The following is a 24784-nucleotide window of genomic DNA, read 5'->3' as shown; positions in this document are numbered from 1 at the left end:
AAAGGAAGCCTTCCAGTCCTGTGGGCATTGTCCTTACATGGGCAGCCTTGAGAAGTTACTCACTGATGTGTTTGGAGAAACATGAGCTCTTGTATCATGTACACTCTCAACCAGCAGATGTCATGCAAAGTCCTGTGCATGTATTTTTCTACTTATTGCTGTCAGTAAAACAGCAGTGTATGAAATCAAGGAAAAATTCTCATAGGCTTGAAATAAAAAGAATTATCTCTGTTTTCTTTGAGAATAAATAGCAAGTTTAATAAAAATATTTTACATTTTAATATATTTGGGGGAAGAAGAGCAATATATTAAGATATTTAATATATTTGGTGAGAAGAGAAACTATCAGGAAAAGAAGTAATCAGATAGTCCCAGATTTGAATCTTAAAGTACAATTATTCTAATTATTCTCCATTGGCATTCTAGCCTTCATAGTTTAGTAACTATGGTGCTCCAAAATATATGGAGGACAGGGTAAATTTAGAGTGCCTTTCGCCTGCATTGATTCTGTTCCTTTGATCAATAGTCTGGGGTATTTTTAAATCTAAATCATATAGGTTTATGACACAGTGCTCTAGACTGAAAACATGCTATTATCCCCACCAAACGTGCTTGTTAACACACAGAGAAGCTTCCCCACAGTCACACATAAAAAGACAGTCATACCCTGTTCTCAAATGGCTCGCATCTTACTGGAATATTTTCCTCACTTCATACCTCATTGATTGGGATTATTTTCCATATTGAATCCCACTTTGTTCATTCTGTATACATAAAATCCCCTGAAAGTAATGCTTACTCCATTTTTTCCCTTTCTGTTAGTTGTATCATGTATAATCTTTGCATCACCCACATATTTTATACATTTGCTATTATCTTTCTCTCTTCCATATCTAACAATGTCTAATGTCTAACAATTTGTTAGACATCACTGGGCTAAATGCTGGGTTTTGTGGTGCCCTAATGGCCATCTCCTAATTACTTGGGAAAAAATACAGTCTATCATTATAATCTAATATATGTCATTATGTTTTCATTCAAGTGAATGTGAAACATAATCTATACCCAGTGGATCAATAAACCAATTTTAGAAGAACAAATGATCCATGCTAAGCACACAGTGATTGTTGATGACAAATACTTAGGAAGATAAGTTTTCATTTTTTTCTTACATTTTACTTCAGAGTTACAGACCATATATTAGTCAGGATTCTCCAGAGAAACAGAACCAATATACATAGAAAGAGATTTATTATAAAAATGAGATCATGCAAATATGGAGGCTGACAAATTCCAAAATCTGCTATACACTACTATATATATAAAATATATATTTTATATATAAATATAAAATACTATATATAAAATATATATAAACAACAAGGACCTACTGTATAGCACAGGGAACTATATTTAATGTCTTCTAATAACCAACAATGGAAAAGAATCTGAAAAAAATATATATATGTATATGTATACAACTGAATCACTTTGCTCTACATTTGAAACATTGTAAATCAACTATACTTCAGTTAAAAAACAAAAACACCTTAAACAAACAAACAAACAAACAAATTCCAAGATCTGCATTCAACAAGCTGGAGACCTAGGAGAGCCAGTGGTATAGATTTAGTTCAAAGCCCTCAGCCTTGAAACCTGGGAAGAGCCAATGTTTCAGTTCCAGTTTGAAGGCAGGAAAAAGCCAATGTCCCAGCTCAAAGACAGTCAGGGAGGAGGAATTCTCTCTTAATCAGGGACGCGTCAGCCTTTTTATTCTATGCAGGCCTGAATAGAACAACTGATTGGATGAGGCACATTCACATTATTGAGGGCAAACTGCTCTACCCAGTCCACCAATTTCAATGTTAAACTCACCCCAAAACACAGAAACACCCAGAATAACATTTGATTAAGATAGCTGGGCACCCCATGGCCCAGGCTAATTGACACATAAAAATAAGCCATCATAGACCATAAGACAATTCTCCTCTTTGTTCAGCTTCCTTACTAGAGAATGAAGGGTTTATTCCAGGTCGGGGTTTCAAATCTAGCTGAATTTCAGAGTCACCTGGATACCTTAAAAACACCAATTTGGGGGGAACTTCCCTGGCAGACAGACAATGGTTAGGACTCTGTGCTTCCAGTGCAGGGGGGCACAATCCCTGGTCAAGGAACTAAGATCCCCGCATGCCATGCAGCCAAACACAACAACAGCAACAATGATTTTTGTATTTTTTGGTACTCACTTAACATCTACTGAGTCAGACTTTCCCCTCTATGAATAGAGCCCAGGAATCAAGTCATTGTGATTCTATATTCTGCACGTTGATGGTTGGAGCTCTATAAGTTATATTTCTCTATTGTCAGCTGGTTTCTTACCCTTTCTCCCAACAGAGTTCACTAAGAAGAGACTGGAATGCAGGAAAAGGAAGGGATTTCTTCATTCCTATTTGCTTTCTATTCCTGTCAGCATCACTCTAGAAGTGGCACCTCTGGAAGAAAGTTGATTCTATTTTTCCATTTTTGTTGGCACTTTCAGAAACAGTCTCATTCTGACCCCTGAGAACACCCAATTCACAGTTCTAGGTCTCAGTTCTCCAGTCCCCTCATTTGCTCCTCTGAGGCATCAGTGCAAATGGGCAATGGTTCTTCCTCTGCGATACGGGACCAAACCTTCTGGGTTCCTCCTCTGAGCTCCTGAGGTCCCAACACCAGATGATCAGCACACCATCCTCAGGTGTCTGAGCCACAACTCCATGGCCACTCCTCTGAGCTGCTGGGTTCTGATAGCCCCAAACCCTTCCATTCACTTCTCCTACTTATAGAGGTGGTAGCTGCTTCCTGCCTTTACTATCTGGTGTTAACCTTACTGTTGCTTTTGGCTGTTCCTGTCCTTCACCTGCTTCACCAATTCCATATCAAATCTTCTCTGTTGAAAGACTTCATTTGGTTTGTGTTTCCCTGCTGAAAGTTAGTGAACCACCCATGTGACTGTCTAGGTGAAGAATTGTCCAGGCAGTGGAAGGAGCAAGTTCAAAGCTCATAAAGCAGAAGCATGCCTGGAATGTTTGAGAAACGGCGAGGAAGTCACTGTGGTTGGAGCAGAGTAAATGAGAAGAAAGTATTTAGAGATGTCAAAAAGGGCCAGATCATGTACACACTCGTAACTTACAGACAAAAAAAAATCTTTGGTTTTTATTTTGAGTGGGAAGGGACACAACCGAATCTACCAAAACCACTCCTCTTTAAAGCAGGGAGTGATATGACAAGAAATTTGTTTGAAAAGTATCACTGTGGCTGCTATAGTAAGAATACATTTAGGGGAACAAAAATAAAAACAGAGGTAACATTTAGGAGCCACTTGTAAGCATCTACACAAAAGATAATAGTGGTTTTTTCAAGGATAGCAACAGTGGAGGTAAAAATAACTAGAGAGCTTATGAATATATTTCGATAGTGGAACCAATCAGGTTTGACAATAAAGTGGATAAGAGAGGCTTTAAGAATGGCTTCAAGGTTTTGGCCTGTGCAATTGGAACAATGAAACTACCATGAACAGAAGGGAGCCATTTCTTTTTGTGCGGGTGCGGGACAGGCAGCAGGAGCTACGTTTTAAAAAGGGGTCCCCAACCCCCCCAGGCCGCGGACCGGTACCGGGCTGCAGCCTGTTAGGAACCCGGCCGCACAGCAGGAGGTGAGCAGCGCTGAGTGAGCACACCTTCATCGGCCGCTCCCCACTGCTCCCCATCGCTCGCGTTACCGCCTGAACCATCTCCCCGCCCACCCCGGCCGTGGAAACACCGTCTTCCACAAAACGGTCCCTGCAAAAAAGGTTGGGGACCGCTGCTTTCACATGTTCTTTTAGACATCCAAGGTGTTAAGTAGACAGTTACATATGTGGGTCTGAAGTTCAGGGTAGAGGTTCAAGATGGAGTTCTAAATGTGAGAGACTTCAGAAATATAAATGATATTTAAAAGGTACAGGAATGGATAAAGTAATCTAGGGAATATAGATAGAATAGTGGTGCAGGAGATGCCAACACGTAGAGACTGAGGAGACAAGAAGAAACCATCAAAAGTGACTGAGGATCCAAAAGAGTCGGAGGGATGTTAGGAGAACGTGTTATCCTGAAAGCCAGTGACGGAAGGAGGTACTATGAACAGTGGCAACAGTTGCTGATAGGTCACCTGAGATAAAACACCGAGAACAGACAAGGTGGCTTTAGTAACATGAAGGTCATTGATAACCATGATAAAGGGCAGTTTCTGTGGAGTCGGGGTGCAAGTCTATTTAGAATGGGATTAAAACAGAATGGAGGGCTTCGCTGGTGGTGCAGTGGTTGAGAGTTCGCCTGCCGATGCGGGGGACACGGGTTCGTGCCCCGGTCCGGGAAGATCCCACATGCCGTGGAGCGGCTGGGCCCGTGAGCCATGGCCGCTGAGCCTGCGCGTCCGGAGCCTGTGCTCCGCAGCGGGAGAGGCTGCAGCAGTGAGAGGCCTGCGTACCGCAAAAAAAAAAAAAAAAGAACAGAATGGAATTACATACCTTGCAGTAAGAGAGTACAGACAACTTTTTCAAGTCATTTTCTCTCTTCCTTCCTTCTTCCTTCCTTTTCTTCCTTCCTCTCTCTCTCCCTTCCTTTCCCTTCCCCCTTCCTTCCTCCCTCTCTCTCCCTCCCTCTCTCTCCCTTCCTTTCCTTCCTTCCCCTCTCCTGTCCTTTCCTTTTCCTTCCTTCCTCCCTTCCTCCCTCCCTCCCTCCCTTCCTTCCTTCCTTCCTCTCTCTCTCTCTCCCTCCCTCTCTCTCCCTTCCTTTCCTTCCTTCCTCTCTCCCTTCTTTTCCTTTTCCTTCCTTCCTTCCTTCCCTCCTTCCTTCTTTTTAATGTAAAGGAAATGAGAGAAATAAGATGGTAAATAAAGTGGGAATGGGGGTTGAGAACATTTTTTAAAAGATGGTAGAAAAAAGAGCATATTTGAGTGTTACTGGGAAAAATTCACTAGAGAGGAAAATTTGATGTCCTTGATCTTGGGCATCAGTGTAGAGATTTGCTTTAGAAACATGGAAATTCATCTACAGTATTTTTAAGTCATAAAATATGTTATTTCACCCCCCACCCCACTTAAAACCTATGAATGATTTTTCCTTGTTTTAGAAGAAAATCCACAATCCTCACCCTTGCCTTCAAGGTTGAGCATGACCTGGGTTCTACTTCTCTTGCCTGCACCATCTCTTACTACTTTCCCTGCTGCACTAAACTCCAGCCAGTCTGGCCTCCTTTTTGTGTCTTGAACGCATCAAGCTTTTTCTTGCTCCAGAACACTTGTACTTTGCTTTCCCTCTACCTGGTAAACTATTCTCTTGGCTTTTTAGGCTCCGTCTTTCACATATTTTACGTTTCAGCCTAAATACTTCTTTTTCAGAGAATCCTTTCCTGATAACCTTATGGAAAGTATGTGCTTAGAAATTATTCTCTATCATTATGCCCTGCTTAATAGCATTTCTCACCATCCATAATTATCTTGTATGTATTTGTTTACTAGATCATTATTTTTCTCCCCAACCAAAATGTAAGTTTCAGCTGTATTTCTAACACCTACAAAGTGTTAGGCCCACACAATGACCAATAAATTGTCTGTGACATACGTAAATATTTATTAAAATAATAATCAAAACCTCAGTGTCCTGAAGTTCTTCAGCCCTCTAGGATGTTTATTACTTTTAATATACGTGCAACAATAATCTGAGCTCCCATGTTGCAAAACTGCAAGCGGTCTAATTCTCTTCCTAAGTATTTCTGAGATCACTCCTTGTGTGTCCTAGAAGTCCATTTTGTGTTGCGTATCACTTCTTTTCTGTCTTACAGGTTGCCTCCAGCTGTCTCATCACCACTTTCTCATTCCTGAACATACTTCATCCCAAAACATGGACACAGGCCCCTAAACATAGCTAGAGCGATACTCTTATCTTTACTATTTTAGTAACTCTTGGGGATAATCATAATGTCGGTAATAATAACAATAATACATTCACCACTTGCTAGGACTAGACACTGTATATATATTCACTTATTTATCCCACCAATCCTATGATAAAGGTATTATTATTATCCCTGCTTTCTAGATAAGACACTGAAACATGGGGAAGATATATAAATTTCCCAAAGACATTTAACTAATAAGTGATCAACCCAGGATTCATTCCCAGGCAATCTGTCTGTAGGGTCCATTCTCTTAAATGGAAGGGAATTATAATCTAGATAAGGAAAGGTTAAAACTGGCTCTCTGATAATTTTCTTCCTCTAATGTGTTGGCTCATTATCTTTGATCTAAATTTTCCCACTAGACACATCTTTGTCAGCTGCTGGCTTATTTCCATATTGCTGGGGCTTGATTCTCTTTCTTTGGAATAAATTCATCTTTTCTCAGCTCTTAATTCACCCTCCCTACTTGTTCTTAGCCAGAGAAAACAATGTATCCTAACAACATAATAATCTTTGCAAAGACTAACTCAACTCAAATTAAGCAGTCTTTTATATGATTAAATATTAGCAACAGCTTGGTCTGAAGCATGAGTGTTTTCATTTTCTCATGTCTTTATATATGCAAGGCTAAAAGAGTCATCAAAGAGGTCCTTAAAAGAGCAAAGGGAGGATGTTGGCATTCACCCTAGAATTTAGAAATGGCTGTAGCCTTTAAAAGGGCATACTTTTGTCCCTACTTTATATGCTGGACACTGCAAGGGTTAGGTGAAACAACAATGGCATTTGCTACACCCAGGAAACTAACAGGAAGAGAGGAGAAAGCATGACACATGACTTCAAGTGTTATAAAATATTACACGTAGACTCTGAGAGCTGGGAAATAGCAGAAGTTTGTTCAGCAAAGCTTATGCTACAATGCCTAAGGAGAGAAGTAAAAATTAAAAGTGACTACCACAAGCCTTTAAGAGTGCATTCATGTGATGAATTGGGAGATGGAGGGCAGGGGTAAATGCTGTTGAATAATAAGGATGTTAGAAAAGACTGATTCTCATAGTCTAAAAAGGTAGAAACACCTGATATATTGGAAACTCAACAGCACACCTGCGTTCCCTAAATATTTTAAGGATGTTCCCTGCCTAGGTGGGTTGGAGATTTAAAAAATATCATGATATCACTTTTCATGAATGTCATAAACCACATGACCTTACATTAACAACAAATACAAAAACAGCAATATAAGCAGCTGCTATTAATCAATTAATTATATAAAATGTAACTAAGCAGAGCTAGGAGCTGAGGTTCCAGCAATGAACAAAGCAGAAAAAAAAATCCCTGCCTTCATGGATCTTATGTTTATGGAGTACTTACCATGTGCCAGACATTGTGTGCTGAGTTTTCATAGACATTCATTATTATTCCTCACAGTAATTTTTGAGGTCGTTTCTCTTTGGCTCCTGGCCATGCTGACCAACAGTGACCTCAGGTTCTCCCCAGACACTTGTCTGTGGACTCACTGATTCAGCAGCTACTCAGAAGCAATGGTTTCTCATAGTCTTCTCCACAAACTCTCCTTTCATGGTTCTACATCTATGGCTTGTAGGACATGGTTTCTCTAATTGACTTGTTGGTGACTCAACCTCTGATCCAACACCTCTTCTGGACCTGTATTTTTCAACAATTCTGTAAGGTCTACTTCCTATTATAACTCAAAAACACTCAGGTTGACACTTCTCTGCTCATTGAAACTGGGATGATTCACCAACAAAAGATGAATGCTAATTATTAGTAACATGAGAAGCAAGAGGGAAATTATTTATTTCCAGACATATAATTCTCAATAAAATGTTTCTAATCTATTCTTAAGAAATGTTGTCTCTAAAGACACCACCAGAAAACTAGAGCTCATCAATGAATTCAGTAAAGTTGCAGGATACAAAATTAATATACAGAGATCTGTTGCATTCCTATACACTAACCACAAACTATCAGAAAGAGAAATTAAGGAAACAATCTCATTTACCATTGCATCAAAAAGAATAAATTACTTAGGAATAAACCTACCTAAGGAGGTAAAAGACCTGTACTCAGAAAACTATAAAACACTGTGAAAGAAACTGAAGATGATGCTGTGTTTGTGGATGGCAAGAATCAATATTGTTAAAATGACCATACTACTCAAGGCAATCTACAGAGTCAATGCAATCCCTATTAAAATACCAAGGGCATTTTTCACAGAACTAGAACAAATAAATTTAAAATTTTGTATGGAAATAAAAAGACCCCAAATAGCCAAAACAATCTTGAAAAAGAAAAATGGAGCTAGAGAAAACACGCTCCCTGACTTCAGACTACACTACAAAGCTACAGTAATCAAAACAGTATAGTACTGGCACAAAAACAGATACATAGATCAATGGAACAGAATAGAGAACCCAGAAATAAACCCACAGACTTATGGTCAATTAGTCTACAACAAAGGAGGCAAAAATATACAATGGGGATAAAACAGTATCTTCGATAAGTGGTGCTGGGAAAACTGGACAGCTACATGTAGATGAATGAATTTAGAACACCCTCTAACACCATATATAAAAATAAACTCAAAATGCATTAAAGACCTAAATTTAAGAAAGATATCTAAAACTCCTAGACGAAAACATAGGAAGAATACTCTTTGACATAAATTGAAGCAATAGTTTTTGGGTCTATCACCTAAAGCAAAGAAAATAAAGGCAAACATAAATAAATGGGACCTAATTAGACTTAAAAGGTTTTGCACAGCAAAGTAAACCACTGACAAAACAAAAACACAACCTACTGAATGGGAGAAAATATTTGCAAATGATATGACTGATAAGGGCTTAATATCCAAAATATATAAACAGCTCATACAATTCAACACCAAAAAAACAAACAACCCAATTGAAAAATGGGCAGAAGACCAGAACAGACATTTTTCCAAAGAAGACATACAGATGGCCAACAGGCACATGAAAAGATGCTCAACATCATTAATCATCAGAGAAAGGCAAATTAAAACCACAAGATACCACCTCACACCTGTCAAAATGGCAATCATCAAAAAGACCACCAAAAACTATTGTTGGCAAGGATGTGGAGAAAAGGGGACCCTTGTACACTGTTGGTGGGAATGTAAATTGGTTCAGCCACTGTGGAAAACAGTATGACAGTGTCTCATAAAACTAAAAATAGAACTATCATATGACACAGCAACTCCACTCTTGGGTGTATATCAAAAAAAAAAAAAAAAAAACCCAGTAATTCAAAAAGATACATTATCCCAATTTTCACAGAAGCATTATTTACAATATCCAAGATACAGAACCAAAGTGTTCCATATAGACAACCAAAGTATCCATCAACAGATGAATGGATACAAAAGATGTGGTATACATACATACATACATAAAATGGAATATTACTCAGTCATAAAAAAGAATGAAATTTTGCCGTTTGTAACAACATGAATGGACATGGAGGGTATTATGCTAAGTGAAATAAGTCAGACATAGAAAGATAAATACTGTATGATATCACTTTTATGCAGAATCTAAAAAATACAACAAACTAGTGAATATAACAAAATGGAGACAGACTCACAGATATGGAGAACTAGTGGTTACCAGGGGGGAAAGGGAAGGGAGGAGAGACAAGGTAGTGGTATTGGATTAAGAGGTACAAACTATTATGTATACAATAAATAAGCTACAAGGATATATTGTATAACACAGGGAATATAGTTAATATTTTCTAATAACTATAAATGGAGTATAACCTTTAAAAATTGTGAATCATTATGTTCTACACCTGTAATTTATATAATATTGTACATCAACTATATCTCAATGTTTTAAAAGTAATAAAAAAAGTTTTTCCTATCTTGAAAAGATATCTCCACCCCCATGTTTATTGTAGCATTTTTCATAATAGCCAAGACATGGGAACAACCTGTGTCCATCAATAGACGAATGAATAATACACACACACACACACACACACACACACACACACACACACACACACACACGGAAGATTATTCAGTAGTAAAAAGAAGGAAATCATGCAATTTGTGACAACATGGATGGACCTTGAGGGCATTATGCTAAGTGAAATGAGTCAGACAGAGAAAGGCAAAGTCCCTTTGAACTCAATTATATTTGGAATCCAAAAATGCTGAACTCATAGAGAGTGTAAAACTCATAAAAACAGAGTTGAATGGTGGTTGCCAGGGGCTGGGAGCTGGGGGAAATGGAGAGATGTTGGTCAAAGTGTATGAACTTCCAGTTATAAGACAAATTCTGGGGATCTAATATGTAGCATAACGACTATAGTGAAAAATACTGTATTATATACTTGAAAGCTATGCTAAGAGAGTAGATTTTAAATGTTGCCCCACACACACACACAAGAAGTAATTATGGAAAAAATTTGTCCTGTTGGGAAAGTTAATATAATACACATGACTTGGTAGTTTAGTGGTTCAGATGCTTTTTAAAATTGTCCACATTTCCTTCTGTTGATTTTTAAAAGCAATAGCCTAAAATTGACAAGTCTGTCCCAAATCCCCAAACAGGCTTGATTTTGCATGTAATACACAGGATTAAAAAATACTGATAAATATTTGACTCTGTTTTTTTTTTTGTCTTTACTGTAGAACATTAAAAATTATTCAACTGAAATGAAATGAACCACAAGTTGTTTATGTAACTGAGGATAATATGTCAAAGAATATTATGATAGTAAACTGACAGGGAAAAACGATTTGCTAGTCTCAATTTTGAAAGGATAACAAAACTGTTGGAGATCATGTTTGAAATGTCATTCTGCCTCACTGCATAATTTGTATTAATAATTTATGATCACACTATTTCTTATTTAATGTGCACATTGGCTTTTATAAGCATGTTGGGAATTACTGCAAACTTAATTTCACATAAAATATACCTGTATTTCACAATACTTTGCTTTACACATTTTAAGTACAGTACCAGATGTGTAGCTGATCCTATTTTTTTCATTTACTTTTTAAAATAAACAATTTTTGAACAGTTTTGGATTAACATAAAAGTTGAGAATACAGAGAATTCCCATATAACCCAGGCCCAGTTTCTTATTCTTTAATAAGTAATAAGATATTGCTAACACATTGTTTGATACCTTTATTATAATTAATTAACCAATATTGATATATTATTAACTATAATTTATAATTTATTCACATTTTCTTACTTTTATCCTGATGCCCTTTTTCTGTTCTTGGATCCCATCCAGAAAGCACATTACCTTTAGTCATCAGGTCTCCTTAGACTCCTCTAGGCTGTGACAGTCCCTCAGGCTTTCCTTGATTTTGATGACCTTGACACTTTTGGGGAGTACTAGTCATGTATTTCGTAGACTGTCCCTCAGTTGGGATTTGTCTGATATTGTTCTTATGACTAGACTGGGGTTATGGGTTTTTGTGAGGAAGACCACAGAGGGACAGTGCCCTTTTTATCACATCACATTAAGGATTAATAAATGTGACTCATCACTATTGATGTTAACCTCTATCACCTGGCTGAGATGGTGTTTGTCAGGTTTCTCCACTGTAAGGTTACTCTTTTTTCTTTCCATATTCTACTCTTTGAAAGGAAGTCGCTTCAGTTTAGTTTGTTGGGGCTACCGTAACAAAGTACCACTATCTGGCTGGCTTACATATCAGACATTTATTGTCTCACAGTTCTGAAGGCGAGAAAATCTGAGGTCAAGCAGTCGTCTTGTTCTGAGTGTGGTGAGGGAGAATCTGTTCCATGCCTTTCTTCCAGCTTCTGGCAGTTCGCTGGCATCTTTCAAGTTCTTTGATTTGTACACATATCACCTCGATCTCTACCTTCATTTCACTTGGTGTTGTCCCTGTGCTTGTGACTCTGTCCAAATGTCCGCATTTTAAAAGGACTCTAGTCGGGGCTTCCCTGGTGGCGCAGTGGTTGAGATTCCACCTGCCGATGCAGGGGACACAGGTTCGTGCCCCGGTCCGGGAAGATCCCACATGCCGCAGAGCGGCTGGGCCCGTGAGCCATGACCGTTGAGCCTGCGCGTCCGGAGCCTCTGCTCCGCAACGGGAGAGGCCACAACAGTGAGAGGCCCGCGTACCGCAAAAAAAAAAAAAAAAAAAAAAAAAAAAAAAAAAAAAAAAAAAAAAAAAAAAAAGAACTCTAGTCATATTAGATTAGGAGCCCCCCCCATACTCCAGTATGGCCTAATTTTGACTAATTACATCTGCAATGGCCCTATTCTCAAATAAAGTCAAATTCTGAGGTACTAGGAGCTTGGACTTCAACACACGTAGTTTTGGGGGACATAAAATTCAACCCCTAACAGTTGCTATATGCAATGCACACCTAAAGAGTGGGGAGTTATAGTCTAACCCATTTATTTATATTAGGATGGACTCATTGGTACTTGCTTTATACTTTGGGTTATAATCCAATGATACTTTATTTTGTTGCTTAACTTTGGCATTTGGAGCTCTTTCATTAGGCTCCTATAGTACTTTTAACATACTCCCATCAACATAGTTTTTATTTTTAAAAATTTTAGCACTTTCTAACTTTCTGACACCACAAAATGCTCCAGTCTCATCTTGTATATTTCCTGTCCATATTACTGTCAACCCTTTCTCTAAGGATACAAGGAGCCCTGGTGTCTTTTATTGGAGAATGGTATCAGCAACCCAAGATCAGGGCACTAGGTGTGCTTGTTGCTACCAAGTTGTTTCTAGACCTTCTCAGCTGACAAAGCAAGGAGATGTATGTGTATATACTAGCCTATGTATATACACATATCTATATATATTTCCACATGTAACCATTTGAAACTACATTAAGCTAAATGCGTCATACTGATGTCTCCAACTATAATCCACTACCATGTAGATCATTATAGCCTCTTGGCTTTGCTTATCTGTAACCTCCCATTATAACACTAAGAAACCTGGCACCTACCACCCACCATCCATTCACATAATTGTTCAGTTCTGGTATGTATTTATAGCAGGTTTTCATTTACCTTTAATCTAAAGAATTATTAAAGTATAAAATATTAAAAATCAATCATAAATATTTAAATGTGCAAAATTCCACACAGTAATAGCTTACATTTCCTAGGAATAGCTGCAGACTAAATTGAAATGTAATTTCTTCTCTGGATCATTGTTAATCAGGACAGTGCCATTACTGAAGTGCAACTGGCTTTCTGTTTAATGTAATTTGTTAAAATACACATTAGACCAATTAGAACAAATGATACAAACATCAACTTCATGTTTTCATCAGAGTAGCACATAATAAAGTATATGTAATCTCCCCAACTCCTCCTCTATGTCTCTCTCCATATACATATATATGTATATGTATATATATGTTATTTGTATTTATGTCATGTAGTACATACAACATACTCTACATATCCTTACACACATATAATAAAACCTTAATTATGGACATTTCAGAAGTTATGAAATAATTATTGAGTTTCTAAGATAGAAATAACATATAAAGATAAAACCCAAAAGGCATTTTCAATATATTAAACGTCTTTTGTTATAAGAGGGAAAAGAAGTTTCTGATACCAGAGGTTTGTACTGGTAGAATTCCAACTATCTCAAACGTAATGAAATGTCAAATTTTCTCTTTGTTCATCGTATACAACATTGAATTTTACCAGCCCTGTATAAACTGCATATAGTATAGTCTTTATCCACAGTGGGGTTTAGTTGCTGTTGTTGTTACAATTTTGGTTACAATTGCAAAGTCCTGCTTGCTTCAAGGCAAAGAAAAATAAATGGAGTAAGTTTGGGTAAAGGTCCGAAAAATTAAAAATTTAATTTAAAACAACTGGAGTTAATATACACAATGCGTGGCATATGTTCTCTGCATTCATTGGCTACAAACTTGGATCTAAGTTTTCCATCAGTCCCCATGTAGCAAACACCTCTTCTGCACGGCTTCAGTGTCTCTCAGTCTCATTCTTCTCTTGTCCCAGCTGCCACTGTGGTGACCAGCTCAGACTGGAACTGGACCGACTTCACACAGCTGCAACATGACAGCCCCAGACTCTGGACCCAAGCCACACTCTCACCTCCCATCCTGTCGTCTCTGTTGATATTGTTTTGGGAGCTTCACTCTGAAATCTCATCCCTGTCATCAGTAAAGGAACATGATAATCTTTTCCCTTTCAAAATGCAATTCCTGATGCCATTTTTCGTTCTACTGCTCTTGTCTTAGCAAACTCTCATGCATCTGTATGTTTACACCGTTATGGAGAAAGCATCAGACACGAAATGAGAGCCTATCATGTGTGAGCCTCTGGGTCTTTCAGGGAAAGAATATTGTAATTCATTACAACATTAGTAGAGTTGATAATAGCATTTTTAACCTTCTGTATTTGTCTTAAAATTTGAATATGAAGCTGTGAAGAGCTTCCAGTACATGAGGAGAAAAGGCTGGCTAGCCTTAGGTAGTCAAAGAATAAGGGATTTAATATTTAGTTTAAGCTCACTGAGATTTTTCAGAGAGAAAAATTTGCAGATGGCATTTAAATGCAAATGCTAGCCCAGCGTTACCTGGGCAGGTGTCCTTGAGGGAATGTATTGCCTTTATCAAGGCATCTGCTTCAGATCTCAAATCACATGGAACTCATTCACCTGGTTGCCTTTGACTGTCTTTAAAATAAAGCTTTAAGTTCTGCTAGTCCTTCTGATAATATTCTGAGATTCTTAATTCAAACTGGAGAACAAAATAAGAAAAAAGATAACTTTAAGTCTTCCTCCCAAACCACCCAAAGTGAAATTCAGGCTGTGAAACAATGATGCTTCCCCTCCAGTGGGGACTTTATAACCTTTTACTGATGGGAAATTCAATTAAAATGTGCATCTCTGCTGTTTCCTGAAAAATTTAATTTGCATCTTAACTTGCTACTGCTGTGCCCAAGATTTTCAAATCAAATATTAAAAATGAACTTGTCAACTCCAGCAGCTTTATGCTGGGAGCTAAACACTTCATACATTCTCTTCCATTTTGTGGTCTATTAAGATACACTTATGAGTGAATGTGTAGTGGACTAAGTTGTTAATAGGTAAATTTTACAATGAGTTTTAAATTAGATTCTCTCCACACACTCAATAATCCACCTCATTTCCTGTGTGTATTGTTACCTTCATGCCAGATTCACAATCTTAAAGTCCAACAAAAGCCATTGTGTTGTTTGAATAATCTCAGCAGTCCTGTAGTCTAATATCTCATAAACTTGCTTTTAAACTTGCTTTTCTCTTTTATGTTTCTGAACTGTTTTAGATATACCTAATCAACAATGCAAAACAAAAATCAGAATTCATTAGACATGTCTGCCTTTGAATGGAAAAATTATGACCTTATAATTCCTTAATGAAATATTCAAGATTGAACTTCAAGATAGTTTTTCTTTTTTAAAAAATGTATATACTAGTTGACTGTAGTATAGTGATGTCCACTGTGTAAGTCAGAATTATTTTTACTTGCAAGTGGGAGGAAAATAAACCTCATGCTAAGTTTCTTGGATGTGATGAGGTATGGTCGATTTTAGGCATGGCTAGGTCCTGGGGCTCCTTCAGATTCTGTATCTCTTGTTATCTCTACTGTTGCAGTGATTTACAAAATGGCTGCCAGAAGCCCTACACTTATATCTTTCAAGCTTACTGACCTCAGTGGAAGGATAATTTTTCACAATAGTCCTTAAAGAAAAGTCCACAAAAAGACATATTTGTCTGGCATGTAGCACATGATCATTACTGAACTAGTCACTCTGACCAGAGCTCTACAGAGCCCAGTTTGGCTAGACTGGGGTCATAAGAAATATTCCAATGGCTTTACAGAACCACATGAAATGTTTTTTCTCTGAAAAGAAGAGTTCTGTCACCTGAGAAAGGAGGGGGAAGAAATACTTAAAAGGCAAAAATAATGGTAGTTAACTATACTATCTCACACCTGACCTTGGATTGTATTCTGGATTACAGACTTTATCATGTTGCTTTGTGATTATTTTTATATTTCTTGCCCCGATCAAACTCAGAAAATCCTAAAGATGCAAACATTACTTCAAAAAATACTGTCATTATTTCATTTTCAGAGTCTAATTCAGTTTTTGGCACTTAGTGGGTCTTCAACAGATGATTACTAATTATAGTAAATAATTACATGTACTACTATCCTTTTTTCCCTATCTCTATTTTGGCATTCTTTTATCTTCTTATTCAGCCCTTGTGAGTCTTTTTTTAAAGAAATTTCTCTTAATATTTAATTTCAGCCAGTTTTCAAATCACTTTCCTAGGAAGCCAAAAAAAAAAAATTATGTAAGCTTAATAATACATATTATTTGCAAAAGAAAATTTCACTTTTCAAAAAAGAATGATTTCTTGGGTCTATTTTTAAAAAGCAGAAATATAACAAATTTAGTTATTTCATTTGTGAAGCTAACTAAATATACCTAAAATCTCTAATCTCTCATTCCCTCAGATTCATGAGGGTACCTTGATTTCTTATTGGTCCTCCCCTATCTCTAGTACCTTTGAGATACTAATTGAGATACTAATTACTTAAAATGGAACTGATTTTGATTGTGTAGTGTTATCTTGCATTTTTGTCCTGGATCTAGGCATGTTTTGTATCATTGGCTGTTTATGAGTCATGTGTATTGTTATTTAACTTATAATAGGTCTAAAGTCAGTCTCATTCTAATTAAACTCAGTGAGTTTTACTTTGTTTTGACAAGCAACATCCAGATATCCCGAAGTCCATGGCTCTGGATTGGTCATGGGGCTGTCTTAAGGCTGAGGTTACTCTGGATTAGGTGCCAGATTAAAAGATGTGTCACAGGACACCACAAAGAAAAGAAAATTAGAAGAGTTTCCTAAGCAGCCACTTTTCTATGCCAAACCCTCTTTGTGCTTAGGTGGTTCTTCCTTCGTTCTCATATCATGCTATGGTTAACTGAGTTCTTTTCAGTTACTTCTCTCTAGAATGTCTTCCTGGAAAATTTTTTGCAGGTTATTTCTACTCATCCTTATGTTCACCTTCTTCAGAAAAGTGTTTGCTAAACTCTAAAAAGTTACCCTATTGTGTATTGTGGCATCACCTTGCAATTTATTTACCATCTAATCACTGGTCATAATTGGACATTTAAAAATTAATTTTGGGCTTCCCTGGTGGCGCAGTGGTTGCGAGTCCGCCTAACGATGCAGGGGACACAGGTTCATTCCCCGGTCCGGGAAGATCCCACATGCCGCGGAGCGGCTGGGCCCGTGAGCCATGGCTGCTGAGCCTGTGTGTCCGGAGCCTGTGTTCCGCAACGGGAGAGGCCACAACAGTGAGAGGCCCGCGTACAGCAAAAAAAAAAAAAAAAAAAAAAAAAAAAAAAATTAATTTTGTGTTCCCTACTATGTTGTAAATTCAATAACTAAGACAACCTTTTCTTGTTCACTGTTGAATACCCAGTCCAAATACAATGGCATACAGTAGTCTCCCCTGCCCCAGCATTTCATCATTTTTGTTTTATTTTATTGTTATAAGACTTGAGATCTACACTCTTAAAACATTTTTAAAGTGTACAAAACATTATTGTTGACTATAAGTACAATGTTGTACAGTAGATTTTCAGAGCACATTCATCTTGTTTGACTAGAAGTTTATGCCTATAAATTAACAACTCTCCATTTCTCCCTTCCTCCCTCAAATCCCTGGCAACCAACATTCTACTCTTTGACTCTGTAGGTTTGATTATTTTAGATACTTCTTATAAGTGGAACCATGTAGTATGTGTCTTTCTGTGACTGATTTATTTCACTTTGCATAATTTCCTCAAGTTTTATCCATATTGTTACATATTGCAGAGTTTTCTTTTTTCAAGGCTGCATAGCATTCCATTGTATATGTATACAACATTTTTTTTTACTCATTCATCTGCTGATGGACATTTAGGTTTTTTCCACATCTTGGCTACTGTGAACAGTGCTGCAATGAACATAGAAGTGCTAATATCTCTTGAGATTCTGATTTCAATTATTTTACATAAATGCCAAGAAGTGAGATTGCTGGATCATATGATAGTTCTATTTTTAAGTTTTGAGGGACCTCCATACTGTTTTTTTTTTTTTTTTTTTTTTTTTTTTTCAGTATGCGGGCCTCTCACTGTTGTGGCCTCTCCCGTTGCGGAGCACAGGCTCCGGACGCACAGGCCTAGCGGCCATGGCTCACGGGCTTAGTTGCTCCGCGGCACCGCGGCATGTGGGATCTTCCCGGACCAGGGCTCGAACCCGTGTCCCCTGCGTCGGCAGGCGGACTCTCAACCACTGCGCCACCAGGGAAGCCCCATACTGTTTTTGATAACAGCTATACCATTTTGCATTCCCATAAACAGTGTGAAAGGGTTCCAATTACTCTGCATCCTTGCCAGTATTTACTGTCTTTTGTTTTTTTTGATAGCAGCCTTCCAGAGAGTTGTGAGGTAATATGGTATTGTGGTTTTGATTTGCATTTCCCTGGTGATTAGAGATAGTGAACATCTTTTCATGTGCCTGCTGGCCATCTGTACGTCTTCTTTGGATAAGTATCTATTCAACTTCTTAGCCCATTTTAAAATTGAATTACCAGTGGTTTTTTTTTTTTTTTTTTTTTAGCTATTGAGTTGTAGGAGTTCCTTATATATTTTGGAGATTAGTTTTCCCAGTACCATTTTTTGAAGAGACTGTCATTTCCACATTGTGTATTTCTGATACTGTTGTCAAAGATCAGTTGTGGATTTCTTCTTTCTCAAGTTTGATTTGGCTATCCCTTGTCCTTTGTGGTTCCATATGAATTTTAAAATTGATTTTTCTATTTCTGTAAAAAAATGTCATTGGGATTTTGATTGGTGTTACATTAAATCTGTTGATTGCTTTGGGTAGTATAGGCATTTTAACAATATAAAGTCTTGCATTCCACGAGTGTGGGATTTCTTTCCATTTGTTTGTGTCTTAATTCTCACTAGTTTAGGCTGATCAAACCATCATTTTTGAGTGAAACCTAAACAAGATCAGTAATAAAGACCTTATTTCTCATATTCGCTGCTATATCCCCCAGGACCTAGAACATATTTTGTGCTCAGTAACTGTTTGTTTGAATAAGTGAAGGAATCTTAATTATGCACCAGATAATAAAATATCTCTGCATTATAGAACCAGTGGCTAAGCCAGTGGTCCTCTCTGGTGATTAAAAGTCATCGCTGTAGCCTTTTTCTTAAACCAAGTGACTGGCCCTTAGACTTCTCTTTTATGTCTAAGACTTCATAGTATTATGTAATCAGGGGTTGTCTTGATGAGATACTTTTAAAAAAAATTATTTATTTATTTTGACTGCACCGGGTCTTAGTTATGGCATGCAGTACCTTTAGTTGCGGCATGCAAGCTTCTTAGTTGCAACATGCGGACTTCTTAGTTGCAGCATGCATGCTGGATCTAGTTCCCCAACCAGAGATCGAACCTGGGCCCACTGCATTGGGAACATGGAATCTTACACACTGGACCACCAGGGAAGTCCCTAGATGAGATATTTTTAAGAAACCCTAGTAATACAATTCTAGCAGTGTAAGAACAATGTCTTATATATGTATATCACTAAAGTCTTGGGGCACACATAGATGTATTAGTCAGGGTTCTCCAGAGAAACAGAACCAATTATAAATATAAATGTATATTAGAATGCCATTGGTATATTCAAAGAAGAAATTTAGTGAAAGTTAGTGGGGCTAAGAACAGAGTAAGTGATGAAGAAAGAGATTTCTGAGATATTGTCAGGAGACTTCAGTTTTATTTATCTCTAATCAATACAAGGGGTTATTTACCTAGCATCACAGATGTTACAAAACAGACTTCATTAATGAAGTGAGTAATGGTCAAGACTATATTGGTTAGAAACACCATAGAGACACTGGCCCTCACACAAAGAGTGAACTCAGCAATCTGTGTGGTTTTGATGGGTCTCAGATTTTTATTCCCAAGGTGGCTGGTATTCAGTCGCTACTTTGAAAGAATCTAATTATACATTGCTTACAAATAGATAAGCAGACTCCTGTCTCTAGTATATTGTCACACTTTCTCCCAGACAAGCTTTCATGCCAAGCATAGTCAAAGCATTTAACCATGGACAGAAAGCTGGGGTTTCATTGAGCTTAAGGGGACAGGTTGCATGGCTGTCTTAGTTCCTGTTTGCTAATAAACATTTGTATGTGTACAAAATTTATTCTAATGATTGCTTTGATACCTGGCCATAGGTGTCCGGAGGAGAGCTCTTAGCACTCACCTAACAATAAAGACTGGATGCTATGATATCAAACTAAAGCCAGCAACTATGAGGGCCCACATTGCCTTAGATCAATTGACAATTTAGATCAATTTCACTGGTTTCTTGGAAGTCCCTTCCAAATTGATGAGTTTGCATCTACTTTCTGCTTTGTGTGTGGAACTTTATATGAACAATAACATAATAAGACATGAATTGTTTAATGGAAAGGGCAGTGCTATGAAAATTAAACACAGAGTTCTAGTCCCAATTCTACTATTACTAGATAGATGGTTTATATTAATAGGTTATTTTTCTTTCTGGACCTCTATTTTACTTTAAAATGAATTTCCTTCAGACTGTAAAAATCTTTGAGTCTATATGAAGCACACAGATTCTTATCTCTCTGTAAGGAAGCTGTTACGGACTGAATTGTGTCCCCCCAAATTCATATGTTAAACCCTAACTCCCAATATAACTGTATTTGAAAATAGAGCTTACAAAGGTAGGAGGAGGTAATAAAGGTTAAGTGAGGTAATATCAGTAGGGCCTTCATCCTGTAGGACTGGTGTCCTTATAAGAAGAGGTGAGAGAGTTCTCTTTCCACAAGTTCACAGAGAAGAAAAGTCACATGAGGACAACAAGAAGCCAGCTGTCTACAAACCAGAGAGAGAATCTTCATCAGAAACTAACCCTGTTGGCACCTTGATCTTGGACTTCCAACCTCCAGAACTGTGTGAAAGTAAATTTCTGTTGTTTAAGCCTCCCAGTCTGTGGTATTTTGTTATGACAACACTAGCAGACTAACACAGAAGCATTGCATGAGCTATCTCATCTGAGAGAAAAGGTCATTCTAACAGAAAAATCTATGAGATTGAGAGTCAGAAATGAGCTAAATGCTATGTGAAGTTGGGCAAGAGACTCAATTTGTCAAAGGTTCAAATACTTCTTTTTAAAAACATAGGCAATAGTGTCTAATTTATTGAATTACTGTGAGGATTAAATGATTAAATAAGATACTTTAAGGAAATGCTTTGTAAACTCTAAAGAATTATATACATATCCTGAACCAGGATTGGTTCACCCCGCCCAGTCTGGGAATCTTCTGTTTCAGGGAGACGAAAATAACATCTCCTTACAGACGTTACCTCAGATTGCGTCAGATCATTCTTGGGCAGGAAGCTCCACCCATGTCTCTCAGACAGAGAAGACAAATACACCAATTGAATATAAACAATTTCCTTCCACAACTGCTTGGAGGTCAAGTTGTATGAAAAGACTTCCTTTTCAAACCAATAATTCTTAGGAAGCAATTCTACATAGGACAGCTTTCCCATTCAGTTTTTTTCTGACTTTATTGATGAATATTTGACAAATATCAAATAATTGTATATATTTAAAGTCTACAATGAGATGAATATATATATACACATACACACATGGAATAAAATGGAATAATTACCAAGATCAAAATAATTAACACATCCATTACCTCACATAGTTAACTCCTTTTCTTTTTCATCTTTTTGTGGTGATAATTCTTAAGTTCTACTTTCAGCAACTTTCAAGTATACAATACTGTATTATTAACTATAGTCACCATGCTGTACATTTGATCCTCAGAACTTATTCTCAGTTTTTGATGAAGATGATAAAGGAAAAAGTACAGGAATAGACTAAAAGGTTTTAAGGGTAAAAACCAGTTACCTATTTAATAATTCACAAATAACAAATAGGTGAATTCTCTGTTAATTCCTATGCCACATCTTCCTCCTATTTTAAAATTATGCAGTCTTTGAAGTGTGATTTGTTTCTCATTATACTTTTAACAGGCTTCTGTCCGGGGTGATTCAATTAGTAGAATGGCATTTTGTTTTCCTTTAAAAATAGTGAGAAAAATGTTTTCGGAACACAAATGACTTTCTCTAGGGTCTTCACTGAAAAGAAGTCACCCTGTTTTGTTGCCAAGGACACCAAAAATTGCTGGTTGACTGGTTAGTCATTTCTTTTCTAATGAAAAGAGACAGCATTGAGATTTCCTGGAAAATGAATCAATGTGAATGTGGATAGTTGTTTGCAATCTTGCTGCTGAACTATTTAGAACATGACAGAGGCCAAACAAGATTACAGAGCAAAATTAAATGATATAAAATGTGTTAAAAAGACTTCGCATTATGCCTTTAGCATAACTGAATCTACCATGGAAATAAGCCCATGCCAATGAAGAGTCTGAATATCAAACTGTGTAGAATTGGGTTATCCCTCTGTTATTACAGAAACTAGGGCAAAGTGCCTCCCCCTTTATTTCTTAAATTAATGTGTCTTTTGTTTCATTAAGCAATAGTCACTGTGCACTATTTATTCACCTAAAGTTCAGAATATTATACAGAATATTATAAAGAATGCCTTGTGGCTTTGATGGAGCTTCTGGGACTTAAAGGTTAAATTATCTCAGGGTATAACCTATCATTTTAGGAAAAGAAATCTATTTTTGAAAGCTGTATTAATTTGGAACCACCATCCAAGAACTGTTAAGTGTGCTACATCACCTGTCTTTGATAGTTCAAACACAAGGAAAATGGGCCAAATATGAAAGAAAGGTCAATGAGGGAAGAAAAAGGGATCCAATTATGTTATTGCCTAAGTAAAGTACAAAGAAGAAAACAAACTTCAGTCTAAACATGTCTGCTGTCATTTAAACAGAGAAGCTTTCAGTCATATAGTTATTATTTTTAATTATAAAAGTAGTACATGCTCTATACTAAAAAAAAAAACAGAGAAGCATATAATGGTCTTTTGATGTGTTCACTTGGCTAGGCTACAGTCCCCACTTATCTCTCAAACACTAATCTAGGTACTTTGTAGATGTGATTAAAGTCCAAATTAAGTTGACTTTAAGTAAAGGAAATTATTCTAGATAAATGAGTGGGTTTGATTCAATCTGTTGAAATGTCTTAAAAGCAGAGCTGAAGTTTCCCTGAAGATGACTGCAACTTCAGTATGTGCCTAAGAGTTCCAGGCTGCCCTTCTTGACATCCTGCCCAACAGGTTTTGGACTTGCCTTGTCAGTCCTGACAATCACATAAACCAATTTCTTACAATAAATCTATGATTATATACTTCCTACTGGTTCTGTTTCTTTTGTTGAACACTGACTAATACAAATTTTGGTGAGATTAGAGGAACAGAATATGAAAGATGAGTTTTCTGAATTGGTTCTCGGTTTTCTGGAATTGGTTCTCTAGTTGATAGATTTAAGGCACTAATGACTCCATTTCCAGTAGTAAAGAGAGCACCTAGTCCATGGCTTGATGTGGCAACAGAAATATGCAAAATATTGCATTGGATATTACTAATCAAATGTCTATAGGGGGAAAAGTTCTGGATGAGCATGTATTTGCTATTATAGAGTATTTTAGTCAAACTAAGTAGTATAATGAAATTGATTGTCAGCCCCTAACTGAGCTATAGAAAGTGGAGAAATAAAAGGATAATCTCCGGACTTCAAATTCCCAGCATAAGCTTTGTATAAATAATTTTAAAGCTTCTATATCTTCCCTAAAAGAAACTTTTGTCTACTGTAGTTTCAGGGCTAAGATTTCTGAAAACCAAACCCAGAGTCTCATCCTGTGACTGACTGAATTACAATACAAATTGAATTCCCAACCTCCCAGGGTGTCTTCTGTTAAAGTGAGGGCATTGACTGGGAAGTAATAAAATCCTAAAATTGGGAATAGGGTCATTTAGGTAGGTCCCAATAATTTAGGGGCTACTGAACCCCTAAATTCTGCCAAGTCTTCTTTGCCAGGAAAAGCAGCCCTTTCATCTTTGCCTAAAGAAACTATAATGGCCTCCCAGAAGCAGTTGCCTGACAAGGTACCTACTAATTCCTCTCAGGACAAGCCCCTTACTACCCACCCCTCTTTGATGCTAAGCCTATTGTTATTAGACTCAATTGACAGGCTCCAAAGGCTAAGGTAGAGATTGTAACCCAAGAAGAGGTTCAGTATATATCAAAAGGACTGTATGGGGGTTTTTTCAATTCATATAGACAAAAATCTTGGGAATGTGTGTGAGAATGGATCTTAAAGGTTTAGGATCATTGTCTGAGAATATACAATTGGATCAAGCTAAATTTATTGATATGAGCCCAATATAAGAGATTATGGATTTAAAGTTTTAGCTTGAAGGGTTGGAAAAAGCTCTAGTTGGTTGGTTAACTGAAACATGGACTCAAACATGGCCTACACTAAAGGAAATTGAAATGCCAAGACTGTCTTGGTATACTTTAGAGGAGGGTGTTCATCGGCTTAAGGAGACTGGAAAGTTAGTATTTTTATCACATTAAGATGTGCTCACACACCTTGGGAAGGGCCAGAGGATGCACCTTCCTCCACAACTGAATAAGATGAAATTGTGAAGGAGCCCTGTATCCTTGCAGAACTCTGTGGTCTCTC

This window comes from Kogia breviceps, chromosome 6, assembly GCF_026419965.1.
Source record: "Kogia breviceps isolate mKogBre1 chromosome 6, mKogBre1 haplotype 1, whole genome shotgun sequence".
Taxonomy (NCBI): Eukaryota; Metazoa; Chordata; class Mammalia; order Artiodactyla; family Physeteridae; genus Kogia; species Kogia breviceps.
This window is presented reverse-complemented; position numbering follows the sequence as displayed.